The 23,077-nt window shown below is 38.5% G+C and overlaps 1 protein-coding gene and 1 long non-coding RNA gene across 2 annotated transcripts in view; both read left to right on the forward strand.

Moving 5' to 3' along the window:
- Positions 1-23,077, forward strand: part of CABCOCO1 (ciliary associated calcium binding coiled-coil 1) — a 226,414-nt gene that overhangs the window by 14,731 nt on the left and 188,606 nt on the right. The window lies entirely within an intron of this gene.
- The window catches only part of LOC114063898, a 138,899-nt gene continuing 127,293 nt past the window's right edge, over positions 11,472-23,077 (forward strand). Inside the window, exons 1-2 of the long non-coding RNA XR_003572640.1 lie at positions 11,472-11,679; positions 13,165-13,256. This is a non-coding gene — a long non-coding RNA (uncharacterized LOC114063898). The remainder of the gene's footprint in view (positions 11,680-13,164; positions 13,257-23,077) is intronic.

The following is a 23,077-nucleotide window of genomic DNA, read 5'->3' on the forward strand; positions in this document are numbered from 1 at the left end:
TATAGAAAGGATGCTGAATTTTGAAAAACTGTTTTATTTTAGCAAGGACATGGTTTTATTTCGTCTTTTCTGGACACATGGCACAACCTAACCCTAAGGGAAATCATTTGCTACAGCTTAGTTTTGTGTTGTATTATTCTCTGACAAGATTTGTTTGCCAGTTTTAAAAGCAGTTTATAAACCAGTCAAGTAGATCAAAACCGGAAAGCTGAAACGTTCTTAAACATTCATTGAGTGAGATGTTTTTTCCCTTAAAACAAATGCTCTTTCCTTTTTGTTAGCTTGACTAACACAGACTTTTACTATAATGATAACTGAAAAAAAAAAAAAAAGGTAATCTTTTAAGCTGAAGTTGTGCATGTCAGCTGGAGGGAACCATTCCCAAAATGTTATTAACCATAAGCCAGTCTATAAAACAATGCTATGTTTCTCTGCATGGGGTGTGCTAACTAGCTTGCAATTTCACTGGGTTTAGCCTACCTTAATTTTCCAATGATATAAATATCAAGTAGTGCCTATTTCATTTCAAGGGGTGTGTTTATCACATCTTTTGTTTTATTTCATCATTTTTCTGCTCCTCTGACGTTCTTGTCCCTCTGTAGATAATTGTTATTACCATGTTTATGGAAGGCAAAGGCACAAACTGTGTACTGTTACAAACTTGTTTAAACTTATGTGAAATTTTTTTTTGTACTAGCAGTGAATCTAAGAGGAAGAAAATATTTTTGGTGATGAGATCAGTTAATAGAGACACAGTTAGTGTCTCATGGGATTCGCATCAGCACACTCAGGTTGTTAGAAACTGATCCAGACCAGTCCTCCATATTTCTCATGATTCTCTATGCTGTAAGTACTGTACTATGTTTTAAGAATCCATTAGCAAGGGGAGCAACTTACACAAGTTTTCTATCAAGAATTAACTGTGGTTGAAGTTTGCTATTTCTCCTTTCTGTCTCTTGCTGGGTGTTGAGTCTTCTTTGCTACACCCTTTACCTGCCATTCACCTGTCCAGGAGGTTTAGGCAATGCTCAGTCAGACCTTGGCTCGCAAGCCCGTGTCTGGAGTCGTCCTCTGGGTCCCAGCCCTCTTTGGCCAGCACTGGCACATTTTGCCTGGGGCTGCTGGTGGCTGAACTCTGTACTTGATGACATGGTGGAAAGAGGCTTAAAATATTGCAGTAGGTGCAAAAGTCAATGTGTCATTGCTGATGCCTGTAACTGCCTTACGTCAGGGCAGTGGTATGACATGCCACACTGTTTTCCTCCACTGCAGGCCATATATAGCCTGTTACACTTTGATCTGCTCAGCAAAACAGAATGGATTCCTTTTGTCTGTAAACAGCAGCTGGGTGAAAGGAAAGGGTAATGGAGCCTGAAGGTATTTGATGGATAGGCACTGGCTTTGAATATATTTGCTGACCAGATAACAACCCATATGTGTATTGCCAATGTCAGTTTGGTCTGTACTTGTTACTGCTTCTAGAGCACAGTTGTGGTATAAACCAATCTGCTCTGATTTCACTTTGGGAGATGCGATTCTGGAGGGAAAATGTGGCCTGGTTAAACTGGCGTGTTGTGCCTTCCTGTGACCCTCTCGTCACATGAGCTATTTCAGATAAGACTGCTCTTGTTCTTGGCAAAAAGGACGTATTCTTTGGTGGGGAGCTTGCATGTCCTATTACTGTTCAACGTGGATTTTCACATTTAAGAGGTTTCAACTATGCAAATGGAGCTGGTTTGTACGATTCATGAGATGTAAAGCTGACTTAAAATGAGCATATGGAGGCATATGAAAGGTTTGTACTGCAGTTAAATGTGTCTGAGGATCGAGGAGGAACAAGTAATTTAGAAAAAATACTTGCATTTTAAAACATCTATTCTTGATGTGGGGCAAGTGCCCATGGAGCTTGAGAGATAGCATCATCTCATCCTACCTCATCCACATTTTCTAAGCAAGTGTTCATAGTTCACATCTGCTTTATTTACTGTCTGTTAAATTTATGATGTTTTTATCATATATTAGAAAAGAAATATATCTTCCATACGAACATGTGGTTTAAAAATGGGATTATAATCCCAGGGCCTTCAAATACTCATGTTTCAGTGAGTAAAAACAGACTTTCCTGATACATTTTGCAGGGCAGAAATGGTTGTTACGTGGCTCATACTGTATAAAATGATATAGAGCAGTTCTCTTTGGCTATTAAATCACATACTTAGTAACAAGCATGGATTGTGAATGCAAAATTCGTTAACTCTTACAGTAAAGTGTAGAATGTGAGATGTATTAAAATTCTTAGCATACCAAAGGGTGTGAACCAGATTTGGAAATATGATAGTGGTTTTTAACACCTCTTTTAAAATGAGGCAGATGCAGAATAATTTAATCAAGATGTATATCCAAAGTATGGAATGAAATCTTTTCTGAACCCAACTTCCTGCATTCATGAACTGTGCATCCCCAAAGCTCTCAAATAAAGCAATGTTCAACCCACATTATTATTCTAACAATACTGTGTCCTTTTGTGTAGTGCGTACACAATCCCCTGGTTTTGCAAAATCCTGCTTTAAAAGTAAACACTGGAAGCAATTGGAAGGGCAGAGGCAAATGTGCCATCTCATATGCCTTCACAAAACTCAGCTGATTATGTGTGATTATAAATGCACTGTTGGTTGTGGTGGAGGGGCCAGGCCTTGTGAAGGCTCTGTGGGGCGTTGTGGATTTGCAGATGCAAAGTGTCTGAAACTTCTTGCAGTGGCAGCGAGACAGCTGCAGGACACAAACACAGAGTTTGTTCTACCCCTGTGAAATTAAACACATTCCTCAGCTTTAACATAAGTTTGGTTTGACCCTGGTTAAAGCAGACTGAAAGAAGGCAAGCTCATTCCTTAGCATCCAAAGTAGGAAATGCTGGGCTAAAAGGCAAGTTTAACCATAGAAGTGGTAGGGGGAAAAGGCCTCCTTTTGCCTTACAAGGAAAAAGGAGCTGCATTCATTGCTTTCTGTCCTTTTCTCTGTCTCATTAACCTGGAGATCTTTCAATATTACATAGTTCACTATTATTCCTATGGCTGAAATTTCATTTAACTTTGGCTGGTTCTGATTAGACATCTATAGCAGGAATCAGTTCCCTAAACAGAGACCTGTAGTGCCATTTGAGATGCCCTACATTTTGTAAGGTACTGCCATAGGGCAGACACAGGACTGAAGGCAAATCTTTGCTCTTCTGGAGCAACAGCGGTTGTGTCAGGGTATCTCCCATGGGATTAGATCCTCACATTTAATCCATAGCCTGAACAAATTGTCTTGGCTCATTGTGTGAACATTGAAGAGAGAGACTGGCTGCTTCAGAAGATGGCTGTGTGTGTCTGTCTTAGGCATCAAGACAAGTCAGTCATCCCTCTAAAGTGTTTGTCTGTTATCAGGGGGTCCAGGTGACAAGGTTAGTTTAGGATTCTGATTTGTGGGTGGCAGAATTAAGTTGTAGTAAATCTTGTCCTTTGTGAACAGAAAAATATGGAAATCATGGGCTTTTAATGTAAAGAGTTTGATTTCATATTATTACTGATATTTACCACTTACAGATGAATTGTGAGAAGTCCCAAGGATGAAACTGGCTAAAGCTCATGTTTAATTAAAAGTGCAACTGAAAATCTGAATTAGATTTTTTTTTTCCTAAAATTAGTTGGTATTTAAAGAAATACAGTAAGGCTTTTATTTGTTTAATCAACCAGGGGAACTTTACTCCACAGTGTAGTTGGAAGATACATATCTTTTTATATTAAACCATTCCTCTGTTTTAAATGGTTTGTGAACAACCACCTGTCTAAAATAGATTTGTTGCAGTTGTGATGGTCTGGGGATACAAACGAAGCATAATTTGTAAAAGATAACATTATATTCTCTTTTTATTAGACCACTACTTTGGGAGGAGAAAACAGAGGAGTATTCAGCACACAACCCACTCCTTTAGGGTCTGCAAGCTTCTCTGTTTTTTCCCGTTATTTCAGTACAACTATTAAAAGATACTACTCCTCTTACAAGACTAGCCTCATTTATTGCTGTCGTAAGGAATGCAAATCTATTAATAGTGGAAATGAGGTAAGGAGGTCAGGATTGTGAACAGAACACAAGATACAAACTTTAGAGTCATCCCTGTCTCACTTCAACTAGACGCAATTGATAAATTGATAAAAATGATAAATGATAAAAAATGATAAAAAGATTCCTTTGACATTCTGAAGCAGCACAGGAAACACAGCAGTGCAGTTTAGTGGGATATGGTTTCCAGTGCCATTGGAATGCCAGCAGATTCTGAGGTTTGACCAGGTTATTCAGCTCAAAGCTCCAAGAGGCGGGAAAGGATTATTTATGCCACTGTCACATATCCTGACAGGGTGCATACACACATCCCCTACCAGAGAAAAGTCCCTTCCATGTCTTAGGGTACAAGTCACAGCTGTGGGGTACAAAGCATAATGAAGTCCAAAACTGGAACTTTCCCAATTATATAAATATAACTCCTTGCTTCTTTGTTTGCCCTTTTAAATAATCAGACATCATCACTTATACAGAATCCCTCACTGTAGTTTTAGGAAATTCTGGAATTTTGAAACAAAGGGAGAGTGGAAGCAAATATATTTCACGGTTTTGAGTTTAAAAGCTTTTAAAAACAAATTTTACAGGAGATAAGTGACCAGCTTTTGGGTTAGCTCTACCAATAAAGAATTTACAGCTGAAGACACTGAAGGGGTTACCCTGTAAGGCTCATTCTATAACAGTGAGAAAAGCCTGTGCAAAGCCATCTGTAGGATATTAGACATTAAAATGAGATTTAATTAGCATGTCAGTGGCTTAATAACTCTCTGTTGTGTTTGGGATCTATAGTGATTTCCTGCCCCTTGGCTGTTTTGACATTAGTACTTTAACTCTGGTATTTTAAATACATGCAATGATAATGTTATTTTCTTCATACTGGAAAATCTGATGTATAGTGGTCACTACCCACTATGTTTAAACTGCATGTTTATTACATTTGTTTCCTCCTAATGTTTCTTTGCATGCTTCCTTGCACATGTGAGAACATTTAACATAGTTTCTCTGTTGGATTTCTTTTGTGTTCTTTTCATAGACTACTTTATGGTGGGTTATGGTCTGCCAGTGGTCTGTGGGCCACAGGGTGAGGAACATTTTGAACCATGAACACTACTCTCTATGTGTTGTGGAAATGCTGGAAATTGTAATTTATTTTGTTAAAGTGAATTTACAACATCATTTGCTGTAGAAAAGCCACAGTCAACTAGTACTAGGATTTATTAATAAAGGAGACAAGTTTGTAAGGTAATTAACAAATGAGATAGGATACAATCTGCTGGAAATGGCTCATCCGAGGACTTCTTGGGGATTTTATGCCATATTTTTCTGTCGAGGGTAGATGAGAGGTTTCCTATTGCCCAGACTGCAGGGTGCGAAGAGAATAGGGATGAGAGATCTGCAGAACCCCCTGGAACTCCCTGCAGTGCTGGGCCGTAGCTGCCGGTGTGTGAGACGTCTGTGATTGCACAGGACTTCTACTGCAATGGGCCATTTGGTGTCCCTGGACTCTGTGTACTTAAATGGAGGTTAAACATAGTTCCTTATTTTAAAGGATGCCCTGGGAATACTAAATTAATTAATTATCGAGGCAACATAATGTTCCTAGCCACACTATCCAAATTAACTGTTGGTTAATGTTTGATTATGTCGTAGAACTAAAGCTGAAGGGTCTATAATGCAGGGTCCAATAAAATGTATGATGTTGTCTTGATAAAAACCCCCAATCAATTTTCCTTAACTACCAAAATTTTCCAAAAGTACATGTGTTTGTTTTGTCAGCTTTGAATACACAGTATGAAAAGTAATTTTGTACTTTATGAATTGCTTAGTTTCTGTTTCACAACGTGCTAAATTTTTTATGATGACCATAAAATTAAAACAATCTGATACTATGTGCACTGAGATTTATGACATTCCACATTTCTTGAAAGGTAAGTTTAAAAAGCTAACGGATGAGAAATTCATTGTAACTTCTCCTGGAAGTACAAAGAGAAGTTAAAAAGATGAAATTTATTTTATTCAGAGCTTTCAAATACCTGATTTTATCTTTCATTTCAGTGAATAAAATTGTGTGACCCTGATTCAGCTAGTCCCTTAAGGAACAGTTTATGTTTTAGAAAGTGGTAGTGTCGCAAAAAAGTGGATATGGATTATTTGAGAACTGTTATGTCCTGAGAGATTCAGTAGAACATGTTCTCACACTTGAGAAATCTTGGGTTAGAACATGACCAAACATTTAATGATCTCATTCTCCTTCTTCATATCCCAGTTCTTTCAGTTTATTTCCGTTTGAAGAATATCTTCTGTCAATTTGTACATTCAAATGCTGCATCTGAAAAACTGTTTTCCACACATAAGGAAACCTGGATTGGAATGATTGATTGCTGAGGGCTGAGGTTCAGATCAACATTGGTAAGTATTAAAAGGTTAATTGTTTAGATAACAGATCAATTATAAAACTGGTTCCATTCTGGTAAAGGCAGAAATTCAGAGATTGCTTTGAGAAATATTAAAACCTTTAATAACTTAAATTTTATAGAACAAATTGAAGGTATGGGTATGCCTTATGCACTGTGTCTTTGTGGGCAGTAGAAATGTGCAGTTGAGATGACAATATATGGCATGTTAAAGAAAATATACCTTCCCTAAAATGAGCCACACAATAAAGCATTGTTTATTATTTTTTATATCTGGCTATTTACATGGCTATTTATATTTATTTATATTGCTGCTCCCATAGAAGAGAGCTTATCTCTTCATATATCATATCAGTCACCATATCTCAAGAACAGCCTCTAGAGAATAGTCCCTGCTGTGGAAACAATTTGAGAAAAGTCACATATCTTTAATGTGTAGCCTTTTCAACTGAGATCAGTGCTGTGCATCTGGAAAATCTTACAGATTTATTAAAAACAGTAATGCATAAGAATGTTTTAGGTGCAATAATATATAGCATTATGAATAATGTAATAATGATGTAAGTTGTCTGCTCTTGTTATTACTTCCTTGCTTTCTCAAGGAGGGACATCTGAACTTGTTGATTTTTAAAAGAATGTTGCCTTTCTGGTGAAGTTTCTCCTTGACCATGTAGCTGTAGTCCTTCAAGACATCAGGAAAAATTCTATCAGGATATGAGAATTTATATACAGCCCTTTTAAAAGGCTGCTTTAGGAAAATCTCTCTGTAACACACATGGGAGCATAGTACAGGCTTGCTGTGGCAAGAAGGGGTCAAACCACGGAGTAGTGACTGTGCTCATGCAATTTCTCTTATAAAAGTCAGTAAGTTTTGATCAAGAATGTTATGACTATTTGCGTTATATGGATGTATATATATAGTAACCCCAGAAAATCTGCTATTTGTATCTGAATGTGTTAAGTTAGCAGTTCAAGCAAATTATAAATAATTAGGATACCAGGTTTTCATCTCTATATAAACCTTTGTCACATTTTTGTGACCTCAGTCAGACAGTACAGTGAAATCTGAAGAAGTATTGATCTGAGCTGTGTATTGCTGAGGTAAATTTAATTTGCTGTCTTTGGGAGAAGTTAATTAATTAGACCAATAGCCAAATGATCCTAACACATAATTTACTCATAGCCCCTAAAGAGCACTGTCCTTCTAATCCACGATCCTCTTGACAAAGGGTAAAGTCCAGCAGGAAGTTTGAGTTTTTGCAGAATCAGGGCTTTATTGTGCAAATAATATGTTTTTCCTATACACATATTTGCATTCATACATTCACACACACATACGTAAGTTATTTTACATTTTAGAATGCTTGAAACGTATCATAGCTGATAAAAATACAGTGGCTACTAATACTTTTTATGTCATAAAAATCCATTGGCACCAATAAGATCTTTATCTCTTATTGCAATTTCTTTGTAACAAACATAACAATTAAAATATAGTGATCTTCGACTAGAGTCAACTCCTGGACGATGAGAACAAATGTATTTCTCTTATCTACTGACAGCAGAGAACTCAACAGTGATATTGCAGCGGTTGTTATCCCCCATCTTCATCCAGGTCTGATGAAGCAAGACGTAAGAATCAATGACTTTGTGAGCTGGAAACAAACTTTAAAAGTTAAAGTGAGCCAATTATAATAAAATACTGAATAAAGTGATGGATTCTCTACCTTTTGGTATATTCAATCATTTGGATGCCTTCTGGAATATAATTGAGCAAACGCTGGCATTGACAGCAATATAGAGGTAGGATGGGGAACTGTATGTTTTTTCAGAGAGCACATTAACTAATCCTTGACTCCCGCAGTCATGAACATTACATACGTCAGAACAAAGAAAAGCTCGGTTGCTTCTGGAAATCCATCAGCATCTGTGAAAATGCACAGCAGTACAGCAGAAAATATTGAGGTACAGAGCACCTTGTTCTCATTCACAACTGACTGTTCCCATGTATCATCATCAAAAACGCATGGGCATAATAGGAATAGCAGGAGTCAGAACTTATCACAGCATAAAACCGTGGTCTTGTGGCCATGACTAATAAACTACCTGTATCAGAGCATGTGAGTCACATCCTCTCCATTGAGCTTGGCAAGGTAAGTGGTTGTTTGCATCACAGCAGCTCCCATGTAGCCAGCACAAAATAAAACAAGGTACAAATTGGTCATCTTTACCACCACCAAAGTAACTTTTTTTTTTTTTTGTTGTGCTGAAGGTATCAGCAGAGCAGTGTTTAGGTGAAAAGTAATAGATTATGACATGAAAGGCAAAACTGGATATAATTGCTTCATTTAAAACTTACAAAATATGAAAGATAGCATCAAAGTTGTTCCTTTTTTTCAAATTGCAAACGTATTCACAGTCTGCTCTCATCAAACCTATCGTAGGCTTAATGCCAACTGCTACTGGGCTGGTCCTAGCAAAAGCTGTGTCTTGTTCTTTAGTGTATTCCAGGAGTTTTTCCAGAGAAGTTATTTTTTTGTGGTGGAATGTATGGTTTAGTGACTGTTGGTCTTCTTGGCATAGCTAATGAGATAAAGACTGTTCAGGCAGACTTCAAATGGCTCTTTGTATCCCATTTGTTGGGAATAAATTTTGTGTATTAAGTTTTTTTGGATTCTCTGTTTTGTTTTTCTTGCCACTGGCTGTGGAACCTGAACTCTTCCAGTGACAGCTCTGTCAGCTGGAGGTTGTTGGCTGCGCCTGCAGTGGGGCATAAAATCAACGTTGTGTCAAAGCCTCCTCAGTACTTTAATGAGAATTTCCTCTAACAGGAAAATTAGTTATTTATCCTAACTTTATGTACTCCAGCAGGGAATCCCTGGAGAAGGAGTGAAAGTCTGCAAGATTGCACCAGTACTTGACTTGCTTTCATTGTCTACATGAGCATGGAGTTTTTCAGAAGAACCAAGTCCAGCCACAGAATAGTCAATAGTGCAGGTTCTTAGAGTATCTTCTAAATTATTCCTTATCCTATAAACAGTACCCAGTCACCCACTGTTCTTTTGACCAAAGAAATAGTGTTCTAGTACAGAAACAGTTCCAGGAGCTTACCAGAAGTGGCAAATTTTTGATGGCTTCAGTAGTATGCTCATGAGTTACATATCAATACATTTGCTTTACTCGGAGGCTTTACTCAGATACAGCTTGCAGAAGTAATGACTGTTGAACACTGTGCCAAGTATGTTTGAATGAATGACTTCTCTAAGGAACTCTGTATTTATACACAAGAACTGAGTTTTCCCATAATACCTCAATAAGGAAAAATGCTATTTCTCTGCTTGTTCTCCAGCTGTAAGTTGCTAAAGATGTTATTTGCAAGTCTTAGTATAACTCATGCCTTTAGTAAAATTTTCCCCTCTTTCTTCTGTCACAGAGCTGAGAAACACGGAAACAAATGAAGAATACGTTTGGTATCCATTCACTGCTACTCAGATATTCATTATTGTAACATGCTGCGTTACTTCTTAAGGTTTGGGATTCATTGCACTAGCAAGAGCTGTTATATATATGCTTTACTGAGTATTTATTGTCTTGTGCATGGATTTCATATGCATAGATGCATTTGTAATATGTCTATGTATAAATCATGATTGAAGTATATATGCCCTGGTATTCGTTCAGATACTTGGAAATCCAAGAAAATTCATATATTCCTGTTACTATTATTTCATCTCTTTCTATGACTTACAGTGGCTTGTTTTATTGTTGGTGTTCCATGTTGTATAAACAGTATATATTGCTTAGGCAGCTATTGCAGGAATTAACTAAAAGTGGATCAAACGATGATTGTCCTATCTAAGTGCTAAATAGAAAATAAATGTAGCCTAGTGTTTGGGGTTGACCCAGGCTGGATGCCAGGAGCCCATCAAAGACGCTCCATCACTCCCCTTGGAAAATATAATGGAATGCTCATGGGTCAAGGTCAGGACAGGGAGAGCTCACTCACCAGTAACTGGCACAGGCAAAACAGACTTGACTTGAGGAAATTAGTTTAATTTATCACCAGTCAAATCAGAATAGGATAATGATAAATAAAAACTGAATCTTAAACCACCTTCTCCCCACCCCTCCCTTCTCCCTGAGGTCAACTTCACCTCTGAATGCTCTACCTCTTGGTCCCCCAGTGACACAGGGGGATGAAAATGGGGGTTGTGGTCAATTTGGCACGTTTCTCTTGCTCCCTGCACATCACACTCCTCACACTCTTTCCCTGCTCCAGCATGGGGTCCCTCCCATGGGAGAGAGCCCTTCAGGAACAGGCTGCTCCAGCAGAGGTCCCCCATGGGGTCACAAGTCCTGGCAGCAAACCTGCTCCAGCATGGGCTCCTCTCTCCACGTGGCCACAGCTCCTGCCAGGAACCTGCTGCAGTGCAGGCTTTCCATGGGGTCACAGTCTCCTTTTCGCAGTCCCCTGCTCTGGCATGCAGTCCTCCAAGGGCTGCTTCACCATGGACTTACATGGGCTGCAGGGACCAGCTGCCTCACCACGGGCTTCATTCACCACAGGCTGCAGGGGAATCTCCCCTACCTCATTTTCCATTGATCCTGGTATCTGCAGTGATGTTTCTCACATATTCTCACTCCTCTCTGCCTGCAGTTGCTGCTGTGCAGTTTTTTTCCTCCTTTTAAATCTGTTATCCCAGAAGTGTTACTGCAGTCATGGATGGGCACAGCCTTGGCCAGCAGTGGGTCCATCTTGGAGCTGGCTGGCACTGGCTCCATTGGATGTGGGGGAAGCTTTCAGCAGCTTCTCACAGAAGCCACCCCTGCAGCCCCTCCACTACCAACACCTTGACACACAAAACCAATGCACCTAGTTAAGCTGTTTTTTGGTAAAAGACAATATTAGTGTTGGCCTCTGGTCTTTAATTTATTTATTCTTGTTTTTCCAAGACATTACACATCAGGGAGGTTCCTTCCATGTGCCATCTGTTTCCTTGCAACTGGGAATGGTAGAATAATTTTCTGAAGAATTGCTGACAAGATGTGGCAGGGGAACAGTAATCCATAAGGACAAGATTTTTCATTAAAGTCACTCAGCTCGTCTGTGAAACGGCAAGCTCTTGATTTACACTGGTCACCTCTGGAGCAGGGAGGACATTGGCTGGTAAGTTACATTTTTTATTGCACAGGCTAATGGTAAGGTTCTTGACAGTAACTGGGATTGCTGTCAGATCAGTTTTCATGGCACAGACACACTTATCTAAGTGAGATTATTCTAGTTAGACAGTTTATCATAATAACAGATGTCATCATAGATGCCTCTTGACCTTAGTTACTTCATGATGTCTTAATGCTGGCTGGCTGTTGTCATATCATTCCTTAGGCTTTTGCTAGGAAGGGCAGATGGACCACACAAGGCCCCTCATGAATTATAGCAGACCTTCTTTTTGGTCTTGTGGTACAGATCCTAAATTTCCTTTCTGTGTGTGCCTCCTGGTCTTCTCTCATGAGGAGAACCTTAGTGCAGGTTGCCGCTTCTGCTCTTGCTGAGCAGCCAGTTTATGACGTACTGGCACAGCTGGACATGTCAGCCAGCTGACAATAGTTGCAAGCACACAAAGGAAATTGCTCTAGGACAATTTAAAAATTAAATATATGCCACAGAATTTGGGCGGGATGAAGAGGGCAAGGAATAATATGGTAGAAATGAGAGACACAGTCACGGGCATGGTGCAAGGGATGCTGCAGGTTACCCAGTCCAGCCTCCTGCTGAAAGCAGCACTATATACCTTGGAGGCCTGAAAGCACAGGGGAGCATACAAAGGTAGGAAGTACAGCTGGACTAAAACAGAAAGAGGAGATGTCCTCTTCCAACTGAGGACTCATGTTTTTCCACATAAAATGAAAACTTACTTTTAAGTCATGATCAGCTCTTCCCCACCCCTCTACTTCTCTACATTAGTATTTCACAATAAATACCAGCTGTCTTTTCAAGACAGTCCTCACAGTATGTGGAAGTACAGAGAAAGTTAAGTCTCTATATAACATGAAAAAAGAATAAGCCTATACAATGTGAAAAAAAGAAGAAATCATGATTATTGTGTAGTAAATCATTGGCTAGAATAAAGGACTTATTTTTCCTTCACCGATAAAAAACAGCTGCTTTGCTGATTTTTTATTCTTAGAGTGTAAGGAGACTTGGGGTAGAGATCTTTTCCTACCTTACGCAAATCTGATTAAAGAAGTGTTAAAACTTGTCAGTTTTCAAGCAGAATCATGTTCAGTTTTGAGCTACCAGGATTGTCAGGTGAAGTTCAGATCTGTAGGTCTGTGTGCCTCCTGGCTTAGCCACTGTTAACAGGAGAAAAACAAATGAAAAATCTAAGGTTGGAATCTTGGTCCAAGCCCTGCATAGACTAAAAGATGTGCTTAATTTCATGTAGAAATGCAGTTAAATGATCTCAGGAAGTGATTCCAGCTGAATTTGTGTGTTTGGAGGAGCACTTCCTTAATTATCCATGCTGAAAGTTGGCAATAGGATGCTACACAGTTTTTAACAGGAGTGACAGTCTGCTACTTGTCTTACCTGGCAGATCTGAAAAGTAAATATTTTTTCATAATGCTTCACTCTACATTTTGCTTTTAACAGTGGTTATATTACCCCATCCTTCTCACAGATGGTCTGACGAAAATGTGAAAATACAGCTGGAGACTATAAGAAAATCAAGATCACAACCCAAGGTAGAATATCTGATCAAAGTAGCTGTTTGATAGACAAAAGGGCACATGCCCTCAAGCAGTGAGAGCCCCAGCTCTGTCATGAGGTGGATGTACTGACCCACATTAAGGTGTTCTGCTTTGCTTCCTTGGCAATGCACATTTGCTTTGGTTTTGTTGCAAACCCTTCAGCTGGGATCCTCTGGAAACAGGAGCCTAGAGGAACAGCATGATTGGCTTGAAAGATTATTTTGTTGTGATTGCTAAACCAGCTGCATTCTTCCACTAGCTCACCATGTCAGATTCACATAAGCACGCTCCAGTGCATAAGCACACTTGTAAGATGCTAAATTCAGCCAACCATCTCTTCACTCCTTAAGGGCTGAGATAAAGAGGAGTGTGAATGGCAGAGAGTGGAGGAAGAGACTGGCAGATCACACAAAGCCAGAGTAACTGCTGAGTCCTTAGTACCTCTCAGTCCTTAGTACCACTTTAATGATTCAGTAACACCAGTAATACTTTGAATCAGGTGACTAGAAATAGAGGATTCTAGAGTACTCACCCCATTATCCTTCTCTCTCAGATATGAAACATTATACCAAAATGTGATTATATCACTCCAAATAACCCCCAATGAAGCAACTTAAGAGAATGTTCTCAGAGGAAGTTCTACGGTCCAGCTATCTGGCACGGTCTTGCTAAGATGGTTGCAGCTGACTGGTAGTTGTTTGCTGGCTCTTCCTCCAAGCAGACAACCTAGCCATATGTGTGACCTTAGCCAGTTTTCTAGAATACAAGCTCCTGCAATTGAGATTCATAACCCTCTAACAAGATAATAATACAAAAAGCTGAGTCAGCCCAACGACTGCACTTGGATAATAACATGTAAACAGAAAAATCCTTTTCTGTTGGCTGAAATATTGCCAAGGTTCATTAGAGTCAGCACACAGACACTTGCATGTGCTGGAAACATGTAGCTTTGAAAGACTGGTAATTTCTTGAACAAAAAAATATGCAAAACATTTAAGATATTGTATATGAAGATGAAAGATGCATGATTTAAATTGAAAGCTATAGGGGTGGCACTGGAATTAAGATAATGTGTCTAAAGAATGGATTAGCAACAAATGATTTTTGGCAACTGTTGACTTTTATTCAGAAATGAAAGACATAAGTACCTATTTGGAAATACACAATTCTAACTTGTCCATGAATGCAAAAGCTGTCTATGTAAATTATAAACAGATTGTTCAAAACCAAATTCTCTCTATGGCTTTGTTCACTTGCTTTTGCAATCCTGAGTATTTCCAGTGAATCTGCTAAAGAAGCCTCTGACCTGAAACAACATATGAAATAAGAATACATAAAAATTGCTCTATACCACTGAAATTTAACTATCTTCAGCTTTTTTTCATCGTGGACAGAATCTGAAAATTTACTACTTCTTATGTAATCACAACTATGTGGATATTTGCAAGTTACATGAGGTCTCTGCAGCCTTGAAATCATCATTCAGGTGAAAATTTAAGAATAAAACACTGGTCACTGATGGATCCTTTTGCTATTTCTTACTTGTCCTGCATAGGCAATGACAAGGCTAAGAAGAGCAGTTGGTGATTTCTCTTCATCTCTGTACCTGGGCACCTCATCCTGATAGGATCCTTTTCTACACAGGAAGAGGGAAAGCTACTGCTGCTACAAATGTGCTCATTAAATCAGACTGATGCTTTCATTCAAAAAATATTTGCATCCATTTAGATGTTTTTCTTGATATATTTTTGCCATCTGTATTGGTGGATTCATCCACTCAAATACACGCCAAACTTAAATGCACTGAGGTAAAGCCCCCAAAATGCAGAACTTACATTTTCTGAAGGTGGATAGTAGTTTCATATTTGACAGCAAATATTTAGATATATACCAAAAAGTAACACATTAGTGCTGCCCTTCATCTTAATAAACGTGGGGGTTTTTTATTTTATGTTTTGTGGTAATTATCAAATGATAAGCAAATGAGGACAAATATCTGCATTCTGAGAATGTGCTGAATAACTGATGCAAGAAAAAGCAGTTTTGAAGAGATTTGCAACTGAAATGTCACCTGGCAGTGTGGCAACTGTTTAATGAACCAGGAGGAAGATAATTTAATATGCTTCTCAAGGATTCAGAAAAGAAGCCTAGTGTTCCTCTGTGCCTGGTATCATGGCATTGTATTTGGAGGTCTTTTAAAACAAAGATGTAACATTATTTATGCAAAGCTGTCCCATCCCGACGTTCATCATGAAGAGGACTTAGAGTGCACATCAGAGATTGACAGTGACTGGAACAAGCATTTAAGGTTTACGTAGAAAGCCCTACCTCATACCTAATGTGTACATTGACAAACGTATTACAGCACTAGTAAATCAGCAGATCTAGGAGTTTGGGCTTAGATAGCTGCTGGAGAGAAGGATTCTGTTCTATTTAGCACCTCCACAGCAGAAGGATTCTGAACGTTACCTTTGGCACTTGCTGAGGCATTGGCTGGCTCCCATTTTGATAGTCCATGCAAGACAGAAGATGTTTTTCCCATGCTACAGCTTCACTTAGATTCTCCCAGTCCTTCAATTTACAGTGAGGAGGCTTAAAGGGAGTCACTGTTTCCTTTTACAAGGAAATGCCTGCAAGAGATTTATAATGCCTTTCTCTCCAGTATTTATTTTTTTTTCTCAAACAAAGGGGGCAGAGAATGTCTTGCTAAATGACAGAATAGGAAAAGACTTTACCACAAGCACAGCCTAAGTATATCTTATTCACTTAAGTTCTTGTCCCAAGGTAGAGACTTTTGTTTGAAATGCACCTCATTAGGTTGATCTTGAACATCTTTAATGAGTGTTTCCTCATCAGATGGCCCCGTGTGCTAGTTTGATTGTTGGATATGAGGACTGAGATTGCTTGCACTTTGCATAACACAATTACAGTTGTTTGCTGAGACCAGAGCTATAGTCTTTGATCATTGGCTTCTCAGTGGCAGCCCCAATTAAACTCTTGTAGAAATACTCCATAGAAATTAATCTACTGCCAAATAAAAAGAGAGAAGTTACATGGTTGAAGCAGAACTTTCGAATTTATTGCAAGGGAGTCTGTCAGAAATCAAATCTATATTGAGCCATTAAAGGTAGAAAATAAAGTAAAGAAGCATACCTCCCGTGAACCAGTCTTTTGTATACTGCATAAAATCCTATTTACTATGGCAAAGGAATATTGGCATCTCCCACTAATTTTTCAGAAGAACAATAAATAAAAAAGTTGAATTAACAACCATCATCTAAATGATGCCATGGAAAGTATTTGCAGTTTGAGCACTGCAGAACTTTCTGTATACAATATTTTCTTCTTAGTTGTTCCACTGGGTGGCACAACTCCTACATTGCCTTTTTCAAAGATATCATTCAATATTTGAATATGTTAAATTATTTTACTGTATTATTTTGTGTTGACAGCTGCAGCCTCGAGTTCTGATTGCCAGATGAAATCAGAACGTAAAGCAACTGGGACAGAAGTGCCTCTACATTGTCTTTAATCCAAGACAAAACCTACACCAGGGTGCCCCCCTGCTCCCCCCTGCCCCTCCAAACTGTGGTTATCTAACTTAGAACAAAATCTGTTAGGAAAACATGTGAATCGGACCTTAGAGCAAATAAAGCTTTCCACAAAGTACTTCGGTTTCCAGACAGAAACCGAAATGTTTGCTCCTGTCATGGGAACTACTTGGCAACCTGTATTTTAAAAATTCTTCTGAGACCCTCGTGCTTGCCAGGGTGGGAGGGTAAGGAAACTGTCCTGCATTTCAGGTGGGTCCACCCACAGTCTTTTATTAAACCCTTGTCAATGGGAGGAAGAAATCTAAACCTCCAAATCCTGTCTGCTCAGAGGACTGTCACTTAGAACTCATGACAGGGTTTCTCACCATGTGGGTGCCAAGCTGATGAAGAATACCTGGATTTGGCCTTCAGTGTTATAAAAATATTCTGACAGACTAACAAGGCTCCATTGCTTCTCTGCATCCCTGATTGTTATTTGCTCTTCAGTTCTTCATCTCTTTAAGGCTTTTCCTTAAAAATAATTTTAAAAATTAATTCTGTGATGTTTAAATGAAGTATTTTCTAATAGTGACAGGGATTCTCAGGTATTTCCAGATGTTATCCTCTATATTTAAGTTAGGTAAGTTAGGGTAAATCAGGTACCCAAGGAAAGCATTTCCACAGTGTAGTGGTTGTCTCCCTGTCAGTTCTGCCTCATCTCCACTTACATTTGAGCCCAGGGGTTAATTCCAGTAAAATCTGAAAGAGGAACAGGTAGGACTCACAGAGGTGTCTAAATGGATATAAAATTTGGGAAAACTGGCCCATGAGTAGAGTGAGCTGTACACAAATGAAGACCCTTCTGGGAGAACTCACACATTATATGTAACATTTGGTTATAACTAATCAGTCAAAATGCACCTGACCAGCCAGTTAGCATTTGTGCACTGTCAGATTAGCTGTAATTCTGCCTTCAAGCTGTCTCTTGCAGGATGCAGCTGGAAATATCACTGCAGGAACTGGGTCATGACAGTAGGGGACAAATCTATAAGAAACCCATTTCATTAGTTATGCTACTCATGCAGCAACTAATTTTAAATGAAGGAAATGTCTTACTAGTCAGGTTCCTATAAATCTTTTGTGCAGTAGGCTTATGCTTTTATCTTTAAATAGACCATGTTTTTAATTTTCAAATAAATATATTTGGGCTTTGTAGATTCAATTTCTTTTTGCCAAAATCCAGCTACAGTAGGGTTAGCTCCTTTGTAACTATAAGAGGAGCAAGGCTGTGAGGGTATTCTATATGGCAGGTGACAGCTCCAGAGCATTAAATCAGGGTTATGTACTGAAACTCATTATTATGTACTGAAACTCATTAATTTACCCATATAACCAAACTTCTACACTTTATTTTAGTGCTTCAACTTTTCTGCTTTCTTTTTAAGCTACAGCTGCTGTGCCGCTAGATCTTTATACACATGGGATAAATTTTTCTTGACTTCAGTGGAGTTCTACCAGCCAGAAATTTTGCTTCTGGCCTTCTATAGGTTTTAAATTGTGTGTGTTGGAAGAAAATGTCAGATTAGACTCAGGAGAAAAAGAAATATGAAGAATACCCACATGTCTAAACTATGGACAGAAAAAGAAAAGTAAGAACTGGTGTTGGATTATTTTCATTTGAACTACATTTATACTTGCTTGGAAATTCAAATGTGGCTTTAGCTTTCCCAGGTTAAATAAATATCTGAAGTATTGTTTGGGACAGCAGACGTGTAAGAGAAGCTGACTGAAGTAGAAATTTGAAGAATCTTTTACTGCTAAGTGAGTTTCTTATTTTTTTTTTTTGTTCTAAAATAAAACATGCCATTTTTAGGAACAATAAGGCAAATATTTTTTAAAAATCAGGTTTTCCATGCTTATTTTTTTCCCACTTCTAAGAAAATCTCAGAGGATAGCTTTGACTTCGTTTTACAGAAAAAAAAAGGAAGCTACAAATGTGACTTATCTTGGCAAAGAACTATGGTTTCTTAATTGTATTTAATATTTGTGTTGCTTCTGCAGTTCCAATTATACTGATGTATCCTGATGCAATGTCTGTAAATCAGCGTCCTTGCTGGCTCTTCCGTTATTAGTTCCCAGTTCTGCTGGAGCTCTTGCTGAGCTGCTGGGGCTCTGCAGAGGCCTTGCCCTTGGTTAGCTTGTCCTTGCAGATGCCACGCAGAAATGAGGCTCCATGAGGGCTCTAAATGAGAAGGGAAATGACGGAAATGAAGTTGTTGGGACATCTGTGCCGTGGTGAATGATTAAAGGGGGACTAAGGGGTAGGGTGGATGACACCCTAACTCACAGTGCATGTCTTTGAAACAGGACTTTGGCTGGATTGCCAAGGGATTGTGATTAGGAGAAAAGCGTTTCCCCTGTGGGTGCAAGAAGTCTGTAGATACTGTGCACAACCTTGTTCTTTTGAAAGCAAGACTTGTAACTGTGAGTGACAAGGATGTTTGTGTGAAGGGAAGAAAGATCTGTATGAATGAGAGCCTACTGGTAATGTGAGATTCCTCTTGCTGGGCACTGACAGTGAAAAACAGGAGAGAAAGTGGCTTGCCACATGTTTTCTTTATTCTTTTCTGTTGTTTTCTCTCTTATTCTTTTTCTGAGAAAGAACAGAGCTTCTTATTCCCTTAATGGCTTTTGCTTTTCAAAATACATTTTTCCTGCTGGAAGATACCAGCTCTAAACATGATTGTACCAGTAGAATCCCCCTTCTAGTGACACAGATTTTCACTTGCCAGCCAAAATACTCTTTCCAGGGGAAGGTATTTACTGTGCTAACTCACCCTCTGAGCGCTTCCATCCTCAGCTCAGATTCTTCCTTTAAAATCTTTGCTGGCTTATTGCATACAGCAATGCCAGTGACTGTAACTTGGAACTTTTCCTCTACTCTTAAGAAAATGAAACGTTTTGTATTATTTACCACACGGGACATTTTCTTTATGAACTATTATCTAAAAATAGAACATATCCAACAGAACAGCAATGAATGCTCATAAAATAAAGTGAGAGTTCATGATTATTTGTGGCTTCACATTAGAGTGTGAATTGAATCTTTTAAATCCTAAATTGTTTTTTGGTTTTTGGTTTTTGGGTTTTTTTCTTCAAACTGTTTCTCCAGCTCTGATGCTAGCCCGCCTAGCTAGATGGATAATTAGTTTCAACATCTGAAGGACTTCAAATAGAGCAGTGCTGGGAACTGGGTGGTCTGGTTCCTTTTAAGTGCTTGCCTACTGCAAAACTGTTACACATAGAAGGCGTGGGGTTTTTCCTTCGAATTGTAGCTTTACACTCTGGCTTGCACAGTGGCTTTGGTATTAGTTGTAACAAACAAAAGCAGTAGATAATTAAAAATGGATTTTTTTAAAGAGAAAATTGCACAGCATCAAGCTCTGTGTAAGAACAGTCATCAAGTGCTTTTGGTAGCTAATGCCAGGTATGCAATATTCAACAGGGGAATTTGTATTGGTCACAGGTGAAGGAGTAAGTAACAGAAATTTCATACAATTAAGAACGACTGATTTTAGAGAACTTTCTGCTCTGAACTGAATCATTAGCTTAGGAGTGATCTCTTGGACTGTTCCAATCTCCTCTGTAAGGAAGGAGGGTTCAGGGTCCATGAATGTCTGTCATGAAAAGTGACTGTTCAGGGTATGTATGTAGGGTATGCTGCATTTGCTGCAAAAGTATAGAAATGTCTGCTATTGTGTCAGTAATGCTGTTGTTCTTTAGGCCATCTCGCTCAGAGCTAGTGCGGATAGTTTTATCTGCATCATGTCTTTGATGGCAGGCACTTCCAAGCAGAAAGTATATTTCTCTGCAGTAATAGAAGTAAAGGCACATAAGTAAGTTAAACTATAAAAGCAGAGATGCTACAGAAGGGACATGGTGAACCTTGGAATGAATCCAGCCTCTGTTGCAGCCAACTGGTGGCATTTAGATGTCTTATCTCTTGCATTATCCTATAGATTGCTTTTAAGGCCTGCAGCTTAGCAAAATACAAAGTGGAGACTGAGACAGGGCTGTGGCCAAAAGTCCATCAAACAAACAGAGGTGGCTAATGCCAGCCATAAAGGATAAGGAATATGGAGACTGTAGTGACTCAGGTCATCTAAGAACTTGCAAGCAAAGATATAGGGAGGAGCTTCCCAAATGTCAGGTATCAGATTTTATGTAAGAGAAAATAAGCTTTGAATGGTTTTGAATGATGGATTTGATGTCAATGACACTAGAAGGGCAGAAACATGTAACTTTTGCTGTATGGGGTTTTTTACTGTTTTTAATTAGAAAGGTAAATAAAAGTATTACAGTTGTTGAGAAAAGTGACTGACATGGCAAGATCTCTGCTTACTGTCTGCAGAGGAGTTCCAAAACCAACCTTTGAAGAAATAAGATGTATCTTTGTTGTGGTATATATTCTCTTTTTAGAGGTGTATTCTTTAAATGAATGTCAGCCCCAAAGTACTCACACTGGCTTGTGGTTTCTCACAGAATTAGAACACTCCAAACTGCTAAAGATCAAAAGGATGACTTAAAGAAAAATACTAATAGGTAGACCAGTCTCCAGAGGAATAGACAGTAAATGAAATGGGGGAAAAAAACTCACAAAGTTTTTGCTGGAGTGAACTCCTTTAGTCCTTAAGTTAATCATGTAATTTGTACTGTATATGGATCCAGTGGTTTTCCTGTACATATCAGCTTGCAAAATGGGGATAAGAATGACCTAATGCCTGTCTTCTATTTCAGTATGTTCACATCAGTTTAACTACCCCATAACTCACAGAAAGGTTTTCTGCAGCGATGATCCCCAGTGACATGACGACACATGGTGTTAGATGTACCAAGTAATATCTTTTTGTATCAGTGCATTAGGTAAACCTGATACTTTATTTATAGGGATGAAAGAACCATGAATTCAAGATGTTAAGGTTAATAGGTCAAAATCTAACCTAAATAAAACTCTCAATGAGAATTTTGCCTGGGCAAGGACTTCAGGATTTAGCCTTAAGAGAATTAACAAGGTACATCAGGTCTCGTCACTGCTCTGATTGCCAGAAGCCTGTCTGGACAGTGTCCAGAAATACATTCTCAATCACAGCAGATTAAAGCAGCTAATACAGGAAATGATGTGTACTATTTCACATTGTCTGTTCTGTTATCTGGACAGGTACAGTAATAATCACACAAAGAAAACAGGAGGGCAAAAATGTTGAATTATTTTAATCAGATGATGTTTTTCTCATATACTTCTTTTCTGGGAAAGTAATTATTTTAAAGTAATTGTAAGCTGAGTTTTAAAAATCCTGCTACAGTTCTTTCTTCACCTTGGGAATCCTTTCTGATTTTTTAAAGCTGCTGTGAATCCCTCCCCCTTAAAAAAAAAAAACCTTCATAAAATGTTTACAAGTCTTGTTTATATTCCCATAACATTTTTCATTATGCTGTGACAGCTTCCCTGAAAAATTATTTTAATTATCTCAAAATGAATCGCACAAAGAGGGAATATGAAAATATAAATCTTATGTTTGACTGTACTTTAATTGCTTCAGTTAATGAAAGAGGCATGAGAAATCTACACAATGTGAAAGCTAAATTGCATGAACGATATAACCAGTATTTGAAATGTGCTGAATCCATAGTACTCACTCTGCCTCAGTGGGAAGATACGGGGACTGGACCTGTTTTGCAGTGTTTGTTTTCTGCTCCTGATATGGGAAGTTAATTTCAATGGGAAACAGTGTTGAAAACACCTAATAATTATCTCTTCTGTTCTCTAGGTCAGCAGCATGGAGACATTAATGAAGAAAACAAAGTAAATTTATGTTCCAGAAGCTGTGGGCCCTCTCCTGCCAACCTATCCACAAGAGTTCAGTTATGTGAGTAGTTCTTATGGACTATAATGTTATTAAACCATGTCCATAAAACATACATCGATTAGAGCAAGTAACCTATCCCTACAAAAATGTAGATGAAGCAAGATAAAAATGGGCACTAGTAGGCATTAGAATATATATAAATAAATACACACGTAATAGGTCAAATCTGTAGGTCTAACTAGTTGTTCTGTTCCCACAGTAGAAATTTTTGCCTCATCACATCCTAACCTGTGATCTTTGACTGAATTTTATCCAACACCTTGCACAAAGGCATTTTATTTTTACAGAATTCTGAATTTTCAGCTGTTTAGAAGCTACTGGTTGAAGGGGGTGAATTTAACAAAGAACAAGGGTA

This window comes from Empidonax traillii, unplaced genomic scaffold (assembly GCF_003031625.1).
Source record: "Empidonax traillii isolate 1590-97213 ecotype Southwest subspecies unplaced genomic scaffold, ASM303162v1 scaffold498:size1131258, whole genome shotgun sequence".
Lineage (NCBI taxonomy): Eukaryota > Metazoa > Chordata > Aves > Passeriformes > Tyrannidae > Empidonax > Empidonax traillii.